At 45.3% G+C, this 19,125-nt stretch overlaps 1 long non-coding RNA gene across 1 annotated transcript; it reads right to left on the bottom strand.

Moving 5' to 3' along the window:
• Window positions 1-13,178: 13,178 nt before the first annotated feature.
• On the bottom strand, window positions 13,179-18,598 carry LOC139080203 (uncharacterized). The gene is made up of 3 exons (XR_011534512.1): window positions 18,407-18,598; window positions 14,920-15,972; window positions 13,179-13,995 (listed from the first exon to the last, which is right to left on the bottom strand). It is a non-coding gene; the product is annotated as an uncharacterized lncRNA (long non-coding RNA).
• Window positions 18,599-19,125: the final 527 nt, after the last annotated feature.

Genomic DNA, 19,125 nt, shown 5'->3' with positions numbered 1-19,125 from the left:
CGTGAATGGGGATTTGAACTCGGGCACTCAGACTCCAGAGTCTGCTTGCCTCACCACTCAGCCATACAGCCTCCTGCTCAGCTGCTAGCCTTTATCACATCCTGAGAGTGTAGCATTGCCAAATTTTGCTAATAAAAATATAGGATGCTCAATTAAATTTGAATTTCAGATAAACAACAAGTAATTTTTGGTATAAGTGTGTCCCATGTGATTTGACCGTGTGCCAATGTGTGTAAAGAGTCTGCTAGACACCTAGCACCTAGTTTGTGTCTTAAAAAGTTTCCTTCTCCCATGATAGACGACTGGCTGCCTACCCAGCTCCTATTATCTCTCTCTCTCTCTTCAGTAACAAACCCTAATTTCCAGCTGGGCACGTTATCTAGAAAATTGTGTTTCCCAGCTTTCCTTCCTGCACCCTTATAACTAGGTGTGACCAAATGAAATGAAATCACAAGCGTTTGGTGCCTCTGGAAATTTTCCTTAAAAAAGAAGGAGACATACTGTTTTTCCTTCTCTTTGGTCTTTCACATTTTCCCCATCATCTGGCCTGTATGTAGATGAAATCACTGGCACTCTGGCAGCCATCTTAGACCATCGTGGACCAAGACATGACCTTGAGGACAGAAACCATAGGATGAGGTCAGTGGAGCAGAGAGATAGATGCTTGTGTCCCTAATGACCTGGGATCTACCACACTTGCCCTGAATTGCCTAACTCTAGACATCTTTTGGGTATGAGAGAAATACACTTCTTTCTTAGGAGGTTCCATCTGTGTTAGGAGCAGTCAAATGCAATTCATAGCTGATATGCATCTATTTAGCAAACATTTAATGAGCACCTCTTATAAAGCAGACATTGTGCTGGGTTCTTGCAGGAAAAGAGTGCCATCATGTTGCTCATGGTCTTCTCAATTTTTCTTTATTTAACATTTAGAGCTAGGAGAAACTTGAGCAGTTAGTCAGTCCATTCATTTTATTTATTTAATATCTGTATACTTTTCCCCTCATGTTCAGAGAATTTTGTAAGTCATGCCTCTGAGCTCATAGCATGTTGTTATCATTAGTTCCTGCAAAGTCTCACTCTTGTTTTCTTTTTCCCCTTTTTCCTAAACACCCACGCCCATTCTCTCTCCTTACAATAGGCATTCATTCTAATGTGATCTATATATATATATGGAGATAAGGATATATACATCCTTAAATATGGGTGTGTTATTGTAAAATATTGCCTGTGTATATGTTTTTAATTTTCACAAGTGGTATTGTGCTATAAATCTTATTCTATCCTTATTTTCTCATTCAATACTGTTTTTTGAAATACAAATATTATTATTAACAATAAAGCTACCGAGTGAAGTTTAAGATTTCTCTGCCAAATTCTTTGATTCTTGTTCTTAGAACACACCCCACTAAGGATGAATAGTTAGGATATTGTGTTTAAAAGTTTGTTGTCCATTTTGGTGTTTGTCTTTTTTCTCCCTCTTTTTGGTTTAGTTTATTTTTTAAATATGTAAAACACATAGTTCAAAAGACAAAACTAAATTAAAAATCCCACTCAACGATGTGTCCTTTCCATACCTCCATCCTATTTCTGGCCCTCGTGCCCATAAGAGTAACTATTATTATTGGTTTCCGGTATATGTTTCCAGCAAATTTTGGGGACAAAAATAAACACTTACATATCCATATATATATATGGACATATTATTTCTCTTTCTTGTTACACGAAATGTAGTACATGTAGAAACAGTGTTCTACCCTTGCTTTTCTTTCACTGAACAATGTATCCTGGAGTTACTCCAAACCAGCTTACAGAGCCCTTCTTTCTTTTTACAGTTGCGTAGTACTCCATTGTACAATAGTTTCTTCAACCAGTTTCCTATTGTTGGAAAGTTAGGTTGCTTCCCTTCTTTTATTATTACAGACAATGCCACAGTGAACAACCATGGGCATGTATTGAATTTGTGGAGGTGCATTTTCAGGGCGGATTCCCAGAAATGGACTTGCAGGGTCAAAGGACAAATGCTACATCCCTTTACGAGATATTTGCAAATTCCTCACCATGGAATTGCATCATTTACATGTTGTAATGTACAAGATGCCGGTTAATCCACAGTCCTGCCAATAAAGTCAAACTTCCATATTTGTAACAATCTAATAGGTGAAAAAATGGTATCTCAGTATAGATTCAATTTGCATTTTTTTCTTATTAGGAGTGAGGTTGTAGGTTTTTTCATGTGTTTCTGGCTGCTTGCTTGTTTTGCAGGTGAATATTGCACCTTTGAAATCTATCCACGTTGCTCTCGGTATGTATGGTACGTTGTTTCTTTTGCTGCGTTGCATTCCATAGACCACATTCATTACGCTCAACTTTGTTACTTCCCCTGGCATCACCCATTACCATAAACTGGAATTTCTCTGGCATATTTGCACCTGGGACATACGTACATTTAATTTCACTCAGAGCTCACAGATTGCCTTCTGAAACGTCTGTAATCATTTACCTTTCCACTCACCTGGCATAGATCTTTCGCTTTTCAGATTTACTCATTTTACAGATGAGGCAAAGAAGCCTGGATGAGGTCACAAAGTTTGCCAGTAGGAGCCAGGATGTGAACCCTGGTCCTTGAAGTCCGTGTTCATCATTGTTGACTAATGCCTTAGTCTATAAACATGAATTAATTCAATGAGCATTTATGGCATGCTTACTGTATGGCAAGAAAGGTATCGAGCACTGGAGATACAAAGAGCAGGTTACAGTCTTGGAGGGGAGATCGGGAAATAAGCAAATGGCCACAGTCAGGATTTATATGTTTTTATTTGCAAAAGTGCACATGTCACATGGATGGTCTGTGCAAACTGGCCAAGCCAGCCTTTCTTCCCACTCTTGCCCAAATCTGAGCAGGATGAAGATGGGGGTGGTTTCGTTCTTTTGCCTTCTCTGGATCCCCTGCTGCTCACGTGATCATTTGAGGAGGCTCTATGGGAATGTTTCCATATCTAGAAATGATGGCCAGCTAGCCAACCAGAGGAACAAGTTCTTTGGAGAGTCTAATCCACATATAGCTAGAAAAAAGAAATACGTTTCCACGGGCACATCTTCCTCAGACAGTGTCCTCAGGACTACGAATTGAGGGAAACTGAGTTTTTCCTTTTAGTTTTGTCCAACTTGGCTCCCCAAATTTCCCACCTTCGTTAGAAGCAACGAGATTGGACCCGAGCAGGGTCTCACGATTTTTGATGCTTCAGGCCTTTTTTCTGATTTCTTTTCTCCCCAAGTTTTGAAAGATATTGTCTTATGAACAGAACTAGTTGTTAAATAATTTTCTTTTCCTGCTGTTTATGATGCAGATATATAAATATTTCTGATTATATAATAAAATCACATTTTAGGGATTCTTATGATTGTCCTGATAGCCAATCAGGGCTTCTAATCAGCGTCTGGTAAGTGGCGTTGGTGGACTTGGTCTCCAGGATGGGACCCACAGACTGCAATAATATCTGAGACCTTTTCTGGCTCCATATTTCTGATTCTCTCTATCTATCTCTCTATCTATCTCCCTATCCATCCATCCATCTATCTATCATCTCTCATCTTCTATCTAGGCTTACATCTCAGGAACTCCTTTGATGTCACCTCTGATTATTGTGGTTAAAAACTTAGGCTGTGAGGTCAGACTACCTACATTAGAATCCCAGTCATGCCTTTTGCCTCCTGCTGGCTATGTGACTATGAGCGGGTTACTTAACCTCTGTTTCCCCATCTGTGATTCATCTCTAGTATTCCTTCCTCTTATGGGGCTGTGATGAGGAATAAGAGAGATAGTAAGTGAAAAGTGCCTGGTAGTACCCAATACATAATGGCTCATTACGACAATGCTGATGATGACAATGCCTTTAGAAGCTCTGTTTTATTTTTTACCCATGTTGCCGCTTTCACCACTATCATGTAACTTGCTGTGCATTAAATTCTCTAAAACTCACACTGCTTGTGTCGTTGAAATTTGGGGTCTTTGGGGTGTACATTTCACCACCAAGGTTACTCAACGGATTGGACATTCAAGCCTTAGGTCTGGATCAGGGTTTTCAGCTGGGGTGGTTTTCCCCCAGGGACATTTGTCAAGGTCTGGAGACATTTTCGGTTGTCACAGCTCTGGGGGTGCTAATCGCCTCTAAGGAGTGGAGGCCAGGGATGTTGCTAAACATCCTACAATGCACAAGAATGCCTCTACAACAAAGAATGATCTGGTCCAAAATGTCAACTTTTGCCAAGGTTAAGAAGCACTGGCTTAGATGTCATGGAGACGGAAGTCACTGGATCTGCTGTGAGGAGTGGGAAGGGGTGAGGCCTTTCCCTTGGTGTGGTGGGCAGCGTTTGGTTGGCAGCCAGAGGCTGCCGAATCTCTGATACTGGAGGCTCTTTATAGGAGGCAAGAGCTACAGAGGAGGGCTAGTGTCCCCTTTGCTTTCTACAACACGGGCCTCCTTAAGACCTCTGGTTCAAGCCTTATCACCAAGGTGCAGTCATGTGAGCTTAAACATAATGGCCTTCAGATATTGAGTAGCTCCTGTGTGCCAGGCATGGCTTTAAGCACTTGGAATATATTATTAAATTAAATGCTCTATAAGCTGGGACTTCCAGTAACAGGTAGCATCTTAAACTGGCCTCATCAAAATAAAGACAATTTATTTATTTTCATTGGCAAAGTCTTGGGCTTCAGGTATGGCTAGGTCCAGGGGTTCAGAAAATGTCATTAAGTCTTAGTCTTGTTTTCTCTATCTCTTGGATCTGCTTCTCAACCAGGCTGCCTGTTGTGACAACTTTTCTTCCAGCAGCTCCAGTTTTATAATCCATCCGCTTCACAACCTGAAGAGATTCTCTCTTCCTGAGAGTTTCAATAAAGGTCTCAGAATGAGCATAGATTTACATGTCCATTTCTGAACAACCCACTGTGGCTATGCAACTTTCATGCTCAAGTCGTTCAGGTCTCTGTCAAATGCCCACCTTGGACCTGAGGGCGAGGTCAGCTCCACAGCATGACCTGAGAGTGGGGGTAGGTGGTTCTGCAAGAAAAATCAGGAGGCTGTTACCTGAAGGAGGGCATGGATGCTGGGCATGCAGGACAGATGCCTCATCCATTGCACAGATGAGGAAACAGGCTAACATAGACCAAGAGGTTAAGTCATTTGCCCGAGTCACAGCTGGTAAACTGAGCTGCCAAGCCTCTGACCCAGGTCTCTACTCCAAAGCCTCTGCTCTTTCTGTCATGTACTGCTGAGGGCAGGCTGCCCCCATCCCCCGATCCGTGCCTTCTCCTCATCACACTCTCTGGCTACTCCTGGTTCTGACATCCTACTTTTACTCCCAGGTTCCTCGTATTAATCATATTCTCCTCCCTCCACACTTACTAATAGAGCTTTATGGTTTATGGACCACATTGCCATTCAATGCCCTGCTTTAGCTGCTTCTCACAATAACTGAGGGAGGTAAGCAGAGCTAAGATTATTCACCTAACTTTTACTGATGTCCCAATCACAGCTCAGGGGACCTAAGCCAAGGCCCATTGATGATGGTGGCATGCAGTGGGTGCCCAATAATGGCATCACACCCTTGAACATTAATTGTCTCCCTACAAAGTGTTTCTCCCCACTGTTTGCTTCTCAAAAGGCAGCAGGAGGTAAGTTAGCCTCGGATCAGATGGCAGACTCATGGGCATCCTAATACTCACCCTGGAACAGACAGATCTACCCACCAGACACAGGCAGCTCAGAGGTCAGAGCCTGCCGCGAGTGGGAGAGCAGAATGGGTGTTCCATGTGGGCAACACGGTCCCAAGAAGGAGGAAAGCAGAGATGAGAGGAGGAGAGGGGAGGGAAAAGGGCTTCCTGTCAACCTCACCCATCAGGGTAAGTCACCTCTTCTTCCCTAGGGGAGGGGAGAGGGGGGAGAGATGCTGAGAGTGCTACCCTAGGGGGGCTCCTGCCGCTGCTTGGAAGAAGCGTGGTGGGGGAGCAGGAAGGTTCCCCGCAACACTCAGGATTGCCTGTCGATGCAGAGCCCCGGGCTCCGAGATTCATGTAAGGTTCAGGGAAGCTGTCTCGCCCCGGCCCTCAAATTGTTCACATACCACAGATGTCTGAGGGAAAGGGCAGGGGAAATGAGGAGGCACAAGCCGTTGGGGGGAGTCAAGAGGAGGGAAGAGAGGGGAACACACAGATGCCCTGTAACCGCGAAAATCCTATTCTTTTCCCAGCATGCCGTAGTGGTTAGCTGCACGGACTTTGGAGTTGGACAAATATGGATTTAAATTCCAGCTCTGCCATTTACGGTGGGGTATAAAACACATCCTGTAACCTCCCTCCATCATATTGTTCTCATCTATAATGTGGTGCTCATTACATCAGCTTTGTGTGGTTACCATGAGGATTTAAAGAGAAAGTGCTTGTAAAGCGCCCGGAATATAATAGTTGCTCAATAAATCTATGAGCACAATCCAATCCCTCGTCACGGTCTACAAGCACTGTGTGATCTGGCTCCTCGTCTCTCTCCCATCCCGTCTCCTATCCTCTCCCTGTGGTTTACTGCCATGGTGCACACCCCAATCTTCTTTCAGTCCCTCAAATGTGCCAAACTCGTTCCCACCTCAGGGCCTTTGCATGTGCTGTTCCCTCTGTGTGGAGAACTCGCCTTAGGAATCTTCAGCCTCGTGGTCCTTTCTTATCACTAGGTTCTCACCTCTAAGGATGCGTCCTCACATCTTTTTTTTTTTTTAAAGATTTTATTTTTTCCTTTTTCTCCCCAAAGCCCCCCAGTACATAGTTGTATATTCTTCGTTGTGGGTTCTTCTAGTTGTGGCATGTGGGACGCTGCCTCAGCGTGGTTTGATGAGCAGTGCCATGTCCGCGCCCAGGATTCGAACCAACGAAACACTGGGACGCCTGCAGCGGAGCGCGCGAACTTAACCACTCGGCCACGGGGCCAGCCCCAGGATTCGTCCTCACATCTTATCTGAGCTTCCTCACCCAAGCTCCTCTCTACCATATCACCCGCTTTTATAACATTTATCATTGTCTGGAATTTTCTGACTTTTTTTATTGTCTCTCTTCCACGAGCATAGAAGTTCCACAGGGACAGAAACCTCCCCTGTGTTGCTCATGCTGTAGCCCAGTAGTGTTGAGTATGTCGTTGGTGCTCAATAAACGATGGAGAGAATGAAGATGGTGATGGCGGCAGTGATGTTAGTGGTCATGAGGACTCGTTAATTTCCTCCTTTCCCAGGCTTCAGAAATACTTTTCTTTTCTGCCCTGCCTCAGCTTCAGAGCCTCTCCTGGGTCTTGGGGGCATCTTGAGTACCCTCCAGGAGTGCAGGTTGCAGAGAAAGCAACCCCTGGGACTTTTACAGGGAGACGGCTCAGCCTCCCAGAGGCAGGCAGGGCCGCGGGGGACAGCGACGGGAAGCAGCGGAGTTTTCTTGGCCTGAAGCTTGAGATTCTGGAGTGAGTTTCCAGTCATGATTGCTTGTTATTGAACACTTACCTGTGTCTCAATATTGGCCAGGATCTTTTACGATGCCTTTTATCAAATTTGCAAACAGCTTTACAAATGTTTTCTGTTAGCTGTTATCAACCTGGCAGGGGTATACCTGTGTCAAAAAATCAGACGCTTGCCTTTTGTGGGCCTGGAATGCTTTCGTTCTCGATGTCTGAGTTCATCTCCTCACCTGGTTGTAGAAATATCAAAGAACAAAATTTCAGGGGCAATGTGTGACCTTCCCCTGGATGGGGAGTACAGGGGGTTATTAGATATGAGGCCTAAAATCTCAGAATCAACCAAGCAGGCTCTGGAGGAGTTCTTGAGGAGAGACTCGGCCCACAGCTTCTGTGGCCTGGCTGGCCTTCCTGAGGGTCTTTGTGTCCCACGTGCATCACTGCTTGAGCTCTTGGTATTGTCACTGCTCATGGTGGAGCATCTGTCATCTGTCTTCAGCACTGGAGTGTGAGCCTTTTGAGGGCAGGGACTACATCTGAATCATCTTTTATTCCTAAGACGGGACCTCGTGCGTAGTACGTACTTGACGTTTCTTGAATGCATAAATAGAATGAATGTAAGTGAATAAAGAATTGAGAGCTTCTTAGTGGAGACACACTTCATATATGGAGGGATCAATGATCAAAGTCACGTCACCCACTGGCCGGGGTTGGCTCTTCCCTCTGTTCATGGGTTGTTCTATGGGCCCTTCCCCTTTCTAGCCACACCCCGCCCCCTATGCTAACCAGACAAGGAACAGGAGGAAGACGAGAGCCCTGCCAACACCAAACTTGCAGGTCTCTCTCTCTCTCTGACACCAAAAACCCAAGACCAGGTCACAGGGTTGAAAATGTCCTTTTGTAAACTGCCCATCAATCCCTCGTATGTCACTGTGTTACAGTACACTTTCAGGAATGCCAAAAGACACATTTCTACAATAATAAAAAGTCCGTAAAAATGTGTTCTGTATACATGATGTGCTTCTTATAGAAGGGTTAATAAATACAAACAAAAGGAAGAAAACGGAAATCACCTGTATCCCATCAGCTGGAACTAACTACTGTTATCTATCTAGAATTTTCTAATATGTATAGATACAAATTACATATATGTAAACATGTAAGTGGTTTTTACAAACGTAGAATCAGACGGTACCACTAATTGTAACAGCTCATCCATCTAGAGGGCCTTCCACGTGCAGGTACTATTCTAATGTCTTTCTACGTTCCAGCTGACTTAATCCTCGTAATAACACCAGGAGGTAGGTATTAATATGATCATCAGCAATTTAGACATGAGGAAACCGAGTCAGAGAGAGTTTAAATAAGGCAGCACAGCGGTAAGCGATGGGGTCAGTATTCTCATTTAACAATAGATGGGAATTGCTTGCCATACTCACATTTTTCTATAGTTATAGCTGCGAAGGTTTCTATCGTACCACAATTCATTTAATCCTGGGCGGTAGATTTCAAATCATGTGCCCAATTAAAAAAGAAAGAAAAAGAAGCTCATGATCAGTTTTATTCCAAAATTTGAAAATGAGCTAAGATGTTCCTGTATTAGTATGCTAGGGCTGCTGTGACAAGATACCACAAACTGAGGGGCTTGAAAAACAGACATTTATTATCTCACGGTTCTGGAGGCTGGAAGCCCAAAATGGAGGTGTCTGCTGGGATGGTTTCTTCTGAGGGTTGAGAGGAAAGGCTCTGTCCCAGGCCTCTCTCCTTGGCTTGTAGGTGACCATCTTCTCCTTCTGTCTCCTCACATCACGTCCCTTTGTGTGTCTGTGTCTGTGTCCAAATTTCCCCTTTTTGTAAGGACACGAGTCCTGTTGAATTGGGGTCCACCCTAATGGCCTCCTTTTAACTTGATTACCTCTGTAAAGACTCTATCTCCATATAAAGTCACTTTCTGGGGTACTGGGTGTTAGGCCTCCAACATAATTTTTTTGGGGGGACACGATTCAAACGACTAATGCTACCTGGTGGTTGGGAGGGAACATTGGTGAGCACACTTGAGCCCCTCTGAGAACTCCCAGAACTCACGGGGGGAATCTGATGGTAGCTGGAGTTCCCTGACTGCGTGAGGATGGAGACAGACAAATTCTTTTTGTTACTGGTGCTGGGTAGAGGGGAAAATTGTGACTACAATGACAGATCCTCTTCTTTAAGGGGGTTTGGTTAACTGGCTTAAGGCAGAGAGAGATGTAAAGAATGCTGACTTCACTCAGTCCTCTGCAGTGGGGAAAGGCCAACGCCACAGGACATTTTTGTGGGCCACTTGTAAGAGGTGATGTTAGGCGGCGAGGGACTTTGGGTCTTATCGGTCTTCCTGTTGTGTCGGTCTAGGAAGCAGTCGGGGATGGGGAGGGGTTGGGTATGTGCTGTGGTGTCGGGGGGGAATCTTTACCCCAGCCAACTAGTTGCTAGATGCTTTAAGCCAGGCAGCACTTTAGGAGAAACTTCTTCCTCTGTCCTCATGTTTTCATAAGGAACTTTTGCCCCATTTCCTGGAAGGTGAAAGTATTTGGAAGTAACGTAGTCCCTACCTTTTGCTCACTGAAGCTTCCCCTGAGGGATGAAGAGGGCCTCATCTGATTGGTCGAACCAGGAGAAAGACCTGAATATGTCTGCCTACCGTTCCTCTCTTTCACCTTTCTGGATGGCTTGTCTGCTGGATAGAGGCTTTCTCACAGAGTCCCCACGTACAGCTGCTCAGCTTGTACACTGCAAAACTCCATTGGGTCCCATTTGCATAAAGGAAGCAAATGGCACCAACTAGAGTTAAGTGGGGTGCTAGCCCTGCATTACCCTCCAACTCTGGCCCCCAGTGGGGTCCACACCTCTGGATCAGGGCACAGATGCAGGCCGTAGAGGCACAGCTAGAAGTTCGTCTCTTGCTGTTCCGGTACAGGGCTCTGTGACAGGCTGAACAATGCCTCCCCACCCCCAAAGATGTCCCCATCCTAATCTCCAGAACCTCTGAATATGGTACCTTACACGGCAAAAGGGATTTTACAGTGTGATTTGTAATGACTTTCTTTACGGAAGTTAAGCATCTTGAGATGGGAAGCTTATCCTGGACTATCTGGGTGAGCCCAATGTAATCATAGGGTCCTTGTAAGAGGGAAGGTGATGAAGAGAAAGAGAGATTTGAAGATGCTATGCTGCTGGCTTTGAAGGTGGAGGAAGGAGCCGTGAGCCAAGGAATGCAGGAAAGATCCTCACTTAAAACCCCTGGAAAGGAGCACAGCCCAGTGACATCATGATTAGAGCCCAGTGAAATAAGTACATGTTGGATTTCTGACATCTAGGACTATAAAAATAATAAATGTATGCTGCTTTAAGCCATGAAGTTTTGGTAATTTGTTACAGCAGCAATAGGAAACCAATACAGACTCAACTGGCATTGGGCAGCAATTCCCCTGCTTGCTGTCACGGCGTCTGACTCTTCTTCATGGAGCGTGCTCCAAGGTCGAGAGCCGAGTTCCAATACGGTAGCCACCAGCCCTATGTAGCTATTTAAATTAAAATTAAACACAAATTTAAAATTCACTTCCTCAGTTGCACTAACTGCATTTCAACTAATCAATAGCTACATGGGGCTTGAGCCTGCCTATTGGACAGTGCAGACACAGGACATCTTCATCGTTCCAGAAAGTTCTGTTGGACGGTGCTTGGTTAGACTTAGGGATAGTCATAGGGAACCCATTAGCCAGAGAGTATCAGCCGTGTTCTCCAATCAGGCAAGATCAATAATATGGCCGCCAGTTTACCCTTGTCTGATGTCTGTATTTATAGTTCTAGATGTATTCTGCCCTGGGAGCAGCAGGCAGAGTTGATATTGATCCTTTTAAATCCCAGTGCAACCAAGCAACGACAAGGGTGTAACAGACCTGGGGCCTGGAAGGAGAATTGGAAGGCAGGGGCCCAGCTGCCAAGGAGCAGAGGACGCCAGGCCCAGCCACGTTAGGATTTCTTGACCCCCAGAGAGATCTCGGGAGAGGAAGTGGTGAAGTCGTTCAGGAATATAACCCAGACAACAGCTGGGGCTCTGGAACCCTTGAGATCCAGATAAGATTGGCTGGAAAGCTCATTCCATTCCCCTTTCCCCAGACTTCTGAGTATTCCTGATGTTTTCAAGGCCATTTTTGCCCTGAGGCTAACCTCTCTGTGCGACATAAACCCAGACCTGACTTTTAGCTCCTTCATTCGTTTCAATGCAAAAACCTCCCTTATGCCAAGTGTTTGAGAGGCTGTGTGCAGTGGTGGTTAAGGGCATGGACTCCGAAGACAGACCTGTCACTTAATAGTTTTGAGATCTTGGGCAACTTACCTAATTTCTCCGTGCCTCAGTTTCCTCATCTAGAGAATTGGGATAATAACTGAGTTGTTGTGGGGGTTAAATCTGCTAATTTGTGGAAATTCCTTGCACAGTTCCTGCCACATAAAAAGTCCTTAAGAGGAGTTAGTTAACATTTGTAGGTAGATTAGACTTTACTGAAAATTGTAGGTTCACAGAAACAAATCAGATTATGTACCCTGCTGCAAATAATTCAAATATCCAGTTAGCCATTCCTTGCTCTTAAACATCTGTTCAGTTTCTGCCGCTGAAGGTTCTTCCTAGCCCCCTCCTCTATGTGGTACCTGTCCCCTGGTCTTCTCTTCGTCCTCTCCTTTCTTCGGCTGGGGGTCCCCGGGGTGGGGGTCCCGGCTGGCTCTAGCAGGGGAAGGCGTTTTATAATGAAAGTCCCTCACTACTCTTTTACAAGGAATTTTTTTGCGTCCAGACATATTACTCTTTGTGTGTTTATGCCAGTGGCATTTCAGGCTAAAATAGCTGTCGTTATCTATTTCAGAGGAAGTGGGAGATGGATGCTGCCAGACACTGTCTGTGAGCAATCGGCTGTGGCTATGAGTCAGTAATTCCTGGGCCCCCTTCTGCAGGGTCTAGGCTGGGGGCTCTGTTGGAGCTGGGCTAAGGTCTATTCTGGGGTGTTGCCTAAGCCCAGTGTAAGCACCACTACTCAGAGAGAAAATCAAAGGGAGAACATGGGAGAAACTAGCATTGATCTTACAGTCAAAAACATCCAGGTCTCCCCCCAGCTCTGCTACTTACCAGCTCTGTGACCTTGGCCAAGTTACTTCACCTCTCTGAGCCTCGGTTTCCTTACATGCAAGACACTTACAACAGCTATGAGGTTGCTACGCCTGTTCAGTCTGATAGAGTATTTAAAAGACAACTGTCTGTTTAAAAAGAATGGTATACGGTAGGTGCTCAATAAACGGTAGTTATAACTTATCTTATTCAGTGCTCATAACACGATTATGAGGTAAGTGTTATCGCTCCATTTTGACTGAGCAAATTGCCACAGGTCACAAAGCTAATATACACTGGAGCCAGGACGACAGCACGATGATCTGATTATGAATGTTATGATTGCCTTTCTCTCATATATTATACAAACGAAATGCATGAGTACATTCTTGTTGTAAAATCTTATCAATTCAGAAGCTTATAGACTGAAAAATGAAATTCATCCCTCGCCTGTGGACCGCATTTTCCTCCTCAGAGATAACCAACACGGACAGTTCATTATGTGTGAGTGTTGTCCATTTTCTATGAAGTTTCATAATAATTTTCACACACACTTTAGGCATGAACGGGATCTATTTGCCTCTCTAGCCAGTTCTGTGGCTTGTTTTTGACACTTAGCTCTACGTCTCAGAAATTTTTCCACACCCGTACATATAACTTTGCGTCATTTTCTTAACCACTATTTAAGATTCCGTAAAATGGCTGCATGACAAATTATGTAGGCAAATTTGTTAATGATTTCTCTACCGAAAAATGCTTGGATTGCTGTAGAGTTTCACCCTTGAACTTCACTTGGTGTTGATTTGACAGAACATTGAATTCTGATGTAGTCACGGCTGTCAGTCTTTCTTTTATAGCTTCCGAGTTTTGCGTCTTGCTTATGAAGGCCTTCTTCACATCTCAAGGTTGCAAAACCATTCTCCTGTGTTCTAGTCTACTGAAGCCCCATCATAATGCTAGAAGTGGGGGCCCCAAATATTGTCACTTAAGATGTGGGCGTGGTGTTACCGTGCTGAAGATGAGAACTAATTGCCAACCACTGGCCGTGCTCTAACCGAATTCGTTTGTTATGGAGCCTACTTTGTAGTTTTGCTTTCGATGTTGAAGTCGAACGCGTCTGGGATCTGTTGCTTTGAATGGCATTGAGTAAGATCTAATTTGATTTTTTTCCTTATAAATGAGCAGTTGTGTCAATACCATGCATTGGATAGTCTTTTCCCTTTCTGCTTTTAATTGTCACCTTCATCGTTAAAATATATCCCTATATATAGGTCTGTGTCTGGAATCTCCTGTTCCGTTAATATATTTGCAGACTTAATCGTCTTCATCCATCTGTTTCTTCTACTGCTCTGTACTTGAGCCAATACTACCCTGGCAAAGAGTAAGTGTTCAAATAACACAATAAATATTTTTGAATGAGTTAATGTAGTGAATTGCAATGATAGATGTCTTGCTTCCTGATTCTTGCATTTCTTTGATGATAGTGCTAAATCCGATCTGCGAACATGTATTTGGGATTTATCATCTATTTTAGTGACTACGGCCCATGGTTTCTTATTTGTGCCCTCTCCTTGTCTAGCTTTGGCACGAGCGAATGAGTCCCTGGCCTTTCCAGTGGATCACACCTCCTCTCCGTTGCATTTCCACATATGTTAGTGACAGATTTTTGTGCAGGCTGTCGTGACAGAACTGTAGCCCTGAAGCATCAGGGAGAGGCTGTAAGTTAAAAAACTCAGATCTTAATCCGGGATGAAATCGCTGGAATCTGGGAGTTGAGGGGTGGAACTTGCAGGCTGGATGACTTGGGGCAATGGAGGAATGCAGGCGTCAGGTCCGGGGCTCAGTATTGTGAACGTGCCTAAGGAGGGAGCCAGGACACTAGACTCCACTGTAGCTGAATGTGTGCGTGTGTCTTCCTGTTTTGTATCTGCATGGGCATTTGCACATGCGTCTGTGATAAGCATATATGCATGACTGTATAGCACATGCATGTGAACATGTGAACGAGCGTGTGCCTGTGTGTATAGGTATATGTGTAAGAATGTGTGAGTGGGATGCATGTGTGTGTGTTGAGGAAATTCCTGCCTCAGTCCAGGCTGGCTGGGCAGGACTCGGCAGGGATTGCTTAAGCCTTCATGCGTTTTGGGGGTGGATGGATCCATGGGCCACGATGAGGTACAGCTGGGAAAGACTGAGGCAGAGAAACTGAGGCACAGGACTGACAGTGTGGCTTTGAGAAAGTGATTTAACCCTCTTAACCTTGGTCTCCCCGCATAAAACGTGGAAGAGACTCACCACTGCTTTGTCCTCTCCTCCTGTCCTCAAGCTTGGTGTGAGACTTCAAATGAGCTGACATCTGTGAAAGCCCCTTACGGATCAAAAGGGAAGGAAATGCCATCAAGCTCTGGTTTCTTGTTTCCCAGATGTGCTATCACCAATGAGGCTGGGGCCGTGATGTGGGGGCCTGGGAGTGGCCCTGTTTCATTTGCACTGCACTGTCAATCAAACCCGCGGGAATGCCCTTTCCCCCGGAGCCGGTGCCCTCCAGTTCCATGTCACGGGGCTTGGACACTCTTCACATGAAGCTGACATCACCTCTCTGGGTCCTGTGGATAGAGGCACTGGCTCCTCCTACCCCAGCCTCCCCTCGGCACACAGATGAGCCAAGACAGACAAACTGGATCTCTCTCCAGAGCGAACCTGGGACATGCGGTACCCACTTTGAAAACTGCCTGTCCGGGTGACAGGAAGACTTCAGCCACTCCCTCTTGCCGGACCAGCATGGCTGACAGACTCCACCATCTTTCCCCAAGATCACTGAATTTGCAGGTTGAAAGGTGCTGGGAACAGACTTAAGCAGAGCAGCCCCAGCTTGGCTTCTCCTGCTTTAAAGGTTAGGGTGGGGACAGCGTGCTTTGCCGAGGTCTGCAGGCATGAGACCACCTGTGCCAGCTGGTGGTGCCAGCTGTGCCTTGGCAGCTGAGGACTGGACAGCCAGAAGATGAGGCAGCAAGGGGGACTGGCTACTTCTGAGTATGAGGCAGTGTGGGAGAACACTGCCCAACGGTGACTTGATCAAACGATGCCAAAAATCTCCAGTCATGGGAAGTGTATTAAGACTCTTTTTGATAAAAGTGACCAAAAAAAAAAAAATCCAAAACATCCAAGTCAAATTAGCTTAAGGAAAAAGTAAAAGTTTTTGGCTCACATAATTGGGAAGTCCAAATAGGTTTCAGGCATAGCTGGATCCAGGCCTCAACCATCTTCAGAGTATACTCTCTTCATCTTTTTGCTTTTTCCCCTCTCTGCATTGGCCTCATTTTCTCCTTCTGTAGACAGGTTAACTCCCTGTGATGGATGAAAATGACCACTAGAAGCCATGATTTCGCATCTTCCCAAGAACCCCCATAAAGGAAGTCATCTTCCCAGACTGCTTTAGCAGAAAAATCTCAGTGAAGACTGATTTGCTTGACTCAGGTCACGTGTCCATTTCTTGCCCAATCCCTGGGGCTGGAGAGATAAAGTGCTGATTGCCCATCCCAGATCACTGGCCCATCCCTGTAGCTTGAGTCGGGGGATTGGCAGTCCCCAGCTAGCGCTTGGAGTGAGGGAGGAGTGCATCCCCAGGTGGAAGGTATCTTGGACAATCAAAATTTGTGTCCACTATAGGAAGAACAAATACTAGCTCAATTTAGAGAAAATAGGTCCTTCAACTTATGTTGCTTTCTGAATACTGGTAGGCAACATTGTCCATTGCTTTGAAGCCACCGCAGAGTAGAAGGAATAAGATGAGGTTATTGAACTATTGTAGTGTTGATGTTGAGTGTGCTGATTTCTCCTTCCACCTCACATTTCCAAGGCTCTGTGCAATAAGCCCATCACTGGAAGTTATTTATGCCTGTTTCTTTCTTTCTTGAGACTGAAAACCCAGCCTAGAGTATTCCTGGATGATGCTTTCCTTCTGGTCTGATCCCGTTTGGGAAGACGAACTTCGATGTTGCATGCAAGTGTTTGAGAGGAGCATTGTTATATTTCATCAGCCTATTAGATCCAATCTATTTGAATGGATTCTGGACACACTCACCCAGCTGGTAAAGGTCCTGGACATTTTATTCTTATGAGAACACTAAGGAAATCGGAGATGTTATTTATGCTGGAAAACAAAAGACTACAGGATTTACTGGCCAGTAATTTTATCTATAGCGAGGGCTGATCTGTGGAACCGTATTAATGTGCTCAGGCTGCCATAACGAAATAGCACAGAGTGCCTTAAACAATAGACATTTATTTTCTCACAGATTTGGAGGCTAGAAGTCCCAGATTGAAGTCCAGCAGGATGGGTGCCTGGTGAGAGAGCCTCTTCCTGGCTTAAAGACCACTGCCTTCTCCCTGTGTCCTCACAGGTGGAGAGCTCTCTGGTGTTTTTTCTTATAAGGACACCAATCCCATTGGATCAGGGACCCATCATTATGACTTCATTTAACCTTAATTATCTCCACCAAAGCCCTACCTCCAATGGGGGCTGGGGCTTTAACAGATGAATTTTAGGAGGAAGCAAGCATCTATTCCATAACAAGAAGGGACGGTAGATTGATTCTTTTTTTTTTTTTTTTGAGGAAGATTAGCCCTGATCTAACTACTGCCAATCCTCCTCTTTTTTTGCTGAGGAAGCCTGGTCCTGAGCTAACATCCATGCCCATCTTTTTCTACTTTATCTGTGGGACACCTACCACAGCATGGCATGCCAAACGGTGCCATGTCCGCACCTGGGATGTGAACTGGCAAACCCTGGGCCTCCGAGAAGCGGGATGTAGGAACTTAACCGCTGCGCCACCGGGCAGACCCCTGGATTGATTCTTAATCCCGGTGAATCTCGGTCTCCCATGACCATTCATCAGAAACTGGGCTAAGTGCTTTATGTGAATTATCTTAATTAACCTTTTCCACCTCTGTGAAACAGATGTTATCCATACCTCAATTTTACGTAAGAGGCAACAGAGGTTGAAGGCAGTTGAGTAAGTTACCTAAATTCACAGAATCAGAACTTAAACCCAAATCTGTGTAATTTAAAAACCTACACTCTGAACCATGATGCTTTCAGCCACTGACAGACGATCCGGTTAAGGTCTAAACCACAGTTCCCTTTGAATGTCCGGGCTCCTTGGAAGAACTTGGGCTTCCATGTCTGCCTATCTCATGACACACTTGGTTTTAAAATAAAATGCAGAGAGAGCTACAGCCCGGGGGATCAAAAAGCCTTTGGTGTTTTGGTTTTGGAAACAGTCTGATGAGTCCTCAGACATTTGCCCAGGGATGTACTCTGTCCTGCTCGCCATGTCTCGTTAGGCCCTGCTCTTAGTGGCTGCCCTTTAGGTAGCCACTTGGTTCTTGGTTTAATGGAATGGCATCAGGAAGCAAAATGTGGGAAACTCAGAAGTTCATGGTCTAAGGTGCCCATTAGAGGTGGGTTTGTCATGAAGCTAAGGAAGCTTGGGGGCCTGTCATTTGCCTAGGGGTGGCCCTAGCTACATGTCCACATGGCCATGCGTTTTTGTAAGATATTTTAAGTGCAATGGGCTAAAACCGCTGTCTCTTTACACTCCACTTCCTCTGCCTCCCGCTTCTTGGGTTGGGTGGGGTTGGGGTGACCACTCTTTCATTCAAGGTGGTATTGGATGGCTGAGTCTATTTTATATGCAGAATTTTGTCTCACTTTTCTCAAAGAGGGCTCCCAGATCGTATAACTTTCAGGACCCCCCCAACCTGATCTGCCTTTCCTTACCTCTCACTCTTGGTTCTATGACTCAGGATCCTCTTTCGAAGTAGCTGAGCGCCCATGAGCGAACAGTAGGACGGAGATCATAATGCCTCTGTCTTCAAGTCACCCACCCTTGGGATCCTTTTCAGCTCTAAGAGCAGAGTCAACAGCCAGCAGGCCCCGAGTGACCGCCTGACCCAGGTGCCTCTCAGGAATGAGCCTATTATTCATTAACCAGCCTGGTTATTTTATGGGCCAATTAACTTGGGAGGCCGTGGAAGGGAAATTCCAACATTGTGCAAGGCTGCATCCCGCCCCCCGCCCTCCGCCCCTTCATCTCTCCTTTCTCCCCACTGTCGTTGGGTCTCTGCCACTGTTTAAATTTCAGCCGATTTGCTATCCCAGCATCTGCAGTTTGATTATTTGACTATTGCCTGGCTCTTGCTCAAACCACTGGGGAGCCCACTAGCCAGTGATTCAATCTGGGCCATGATTGTAATGGTTTTATTTTAGTTGGGCCTCTGTTTATGGGCCCACTGGTATTAGAGTGCTGTGTTATTGTAATGAGGTATTAGCCTCATAGAAATAATCATGTGAAGCAAGTGGGCTGAGAAACACCAGACGAATGGAGTTGATTATTGGTCTAATGCAGCTTTACTTGATCTTTCGTTCTGTTGTGAAAGAGAGAGTGTGTGGGAAGAGATGAGAAGAGACGGGCCATTACTGAGCTCCTCCTGTGCATC

The sequence above is a fragment of the Equus przewalskii genome, chromosome 29 (genome assembly GCF_037783145.1).
Source record: "Equus przewalskii isolate Varuska chromosome 29, EquPr2, whole genome shotgun sequence".
In the NCBI taxonomy this organism is placed as follows: Eukaryota; Metazoa; Chordata; class Mammalia; order Perissodactyla; family Equidae; genus Equus; species Equus przewalskii.
Note: the sequence above shows the minus strand (reverse complement) of the source record. Positions and strands in the feature narration are given on the sequence as shown.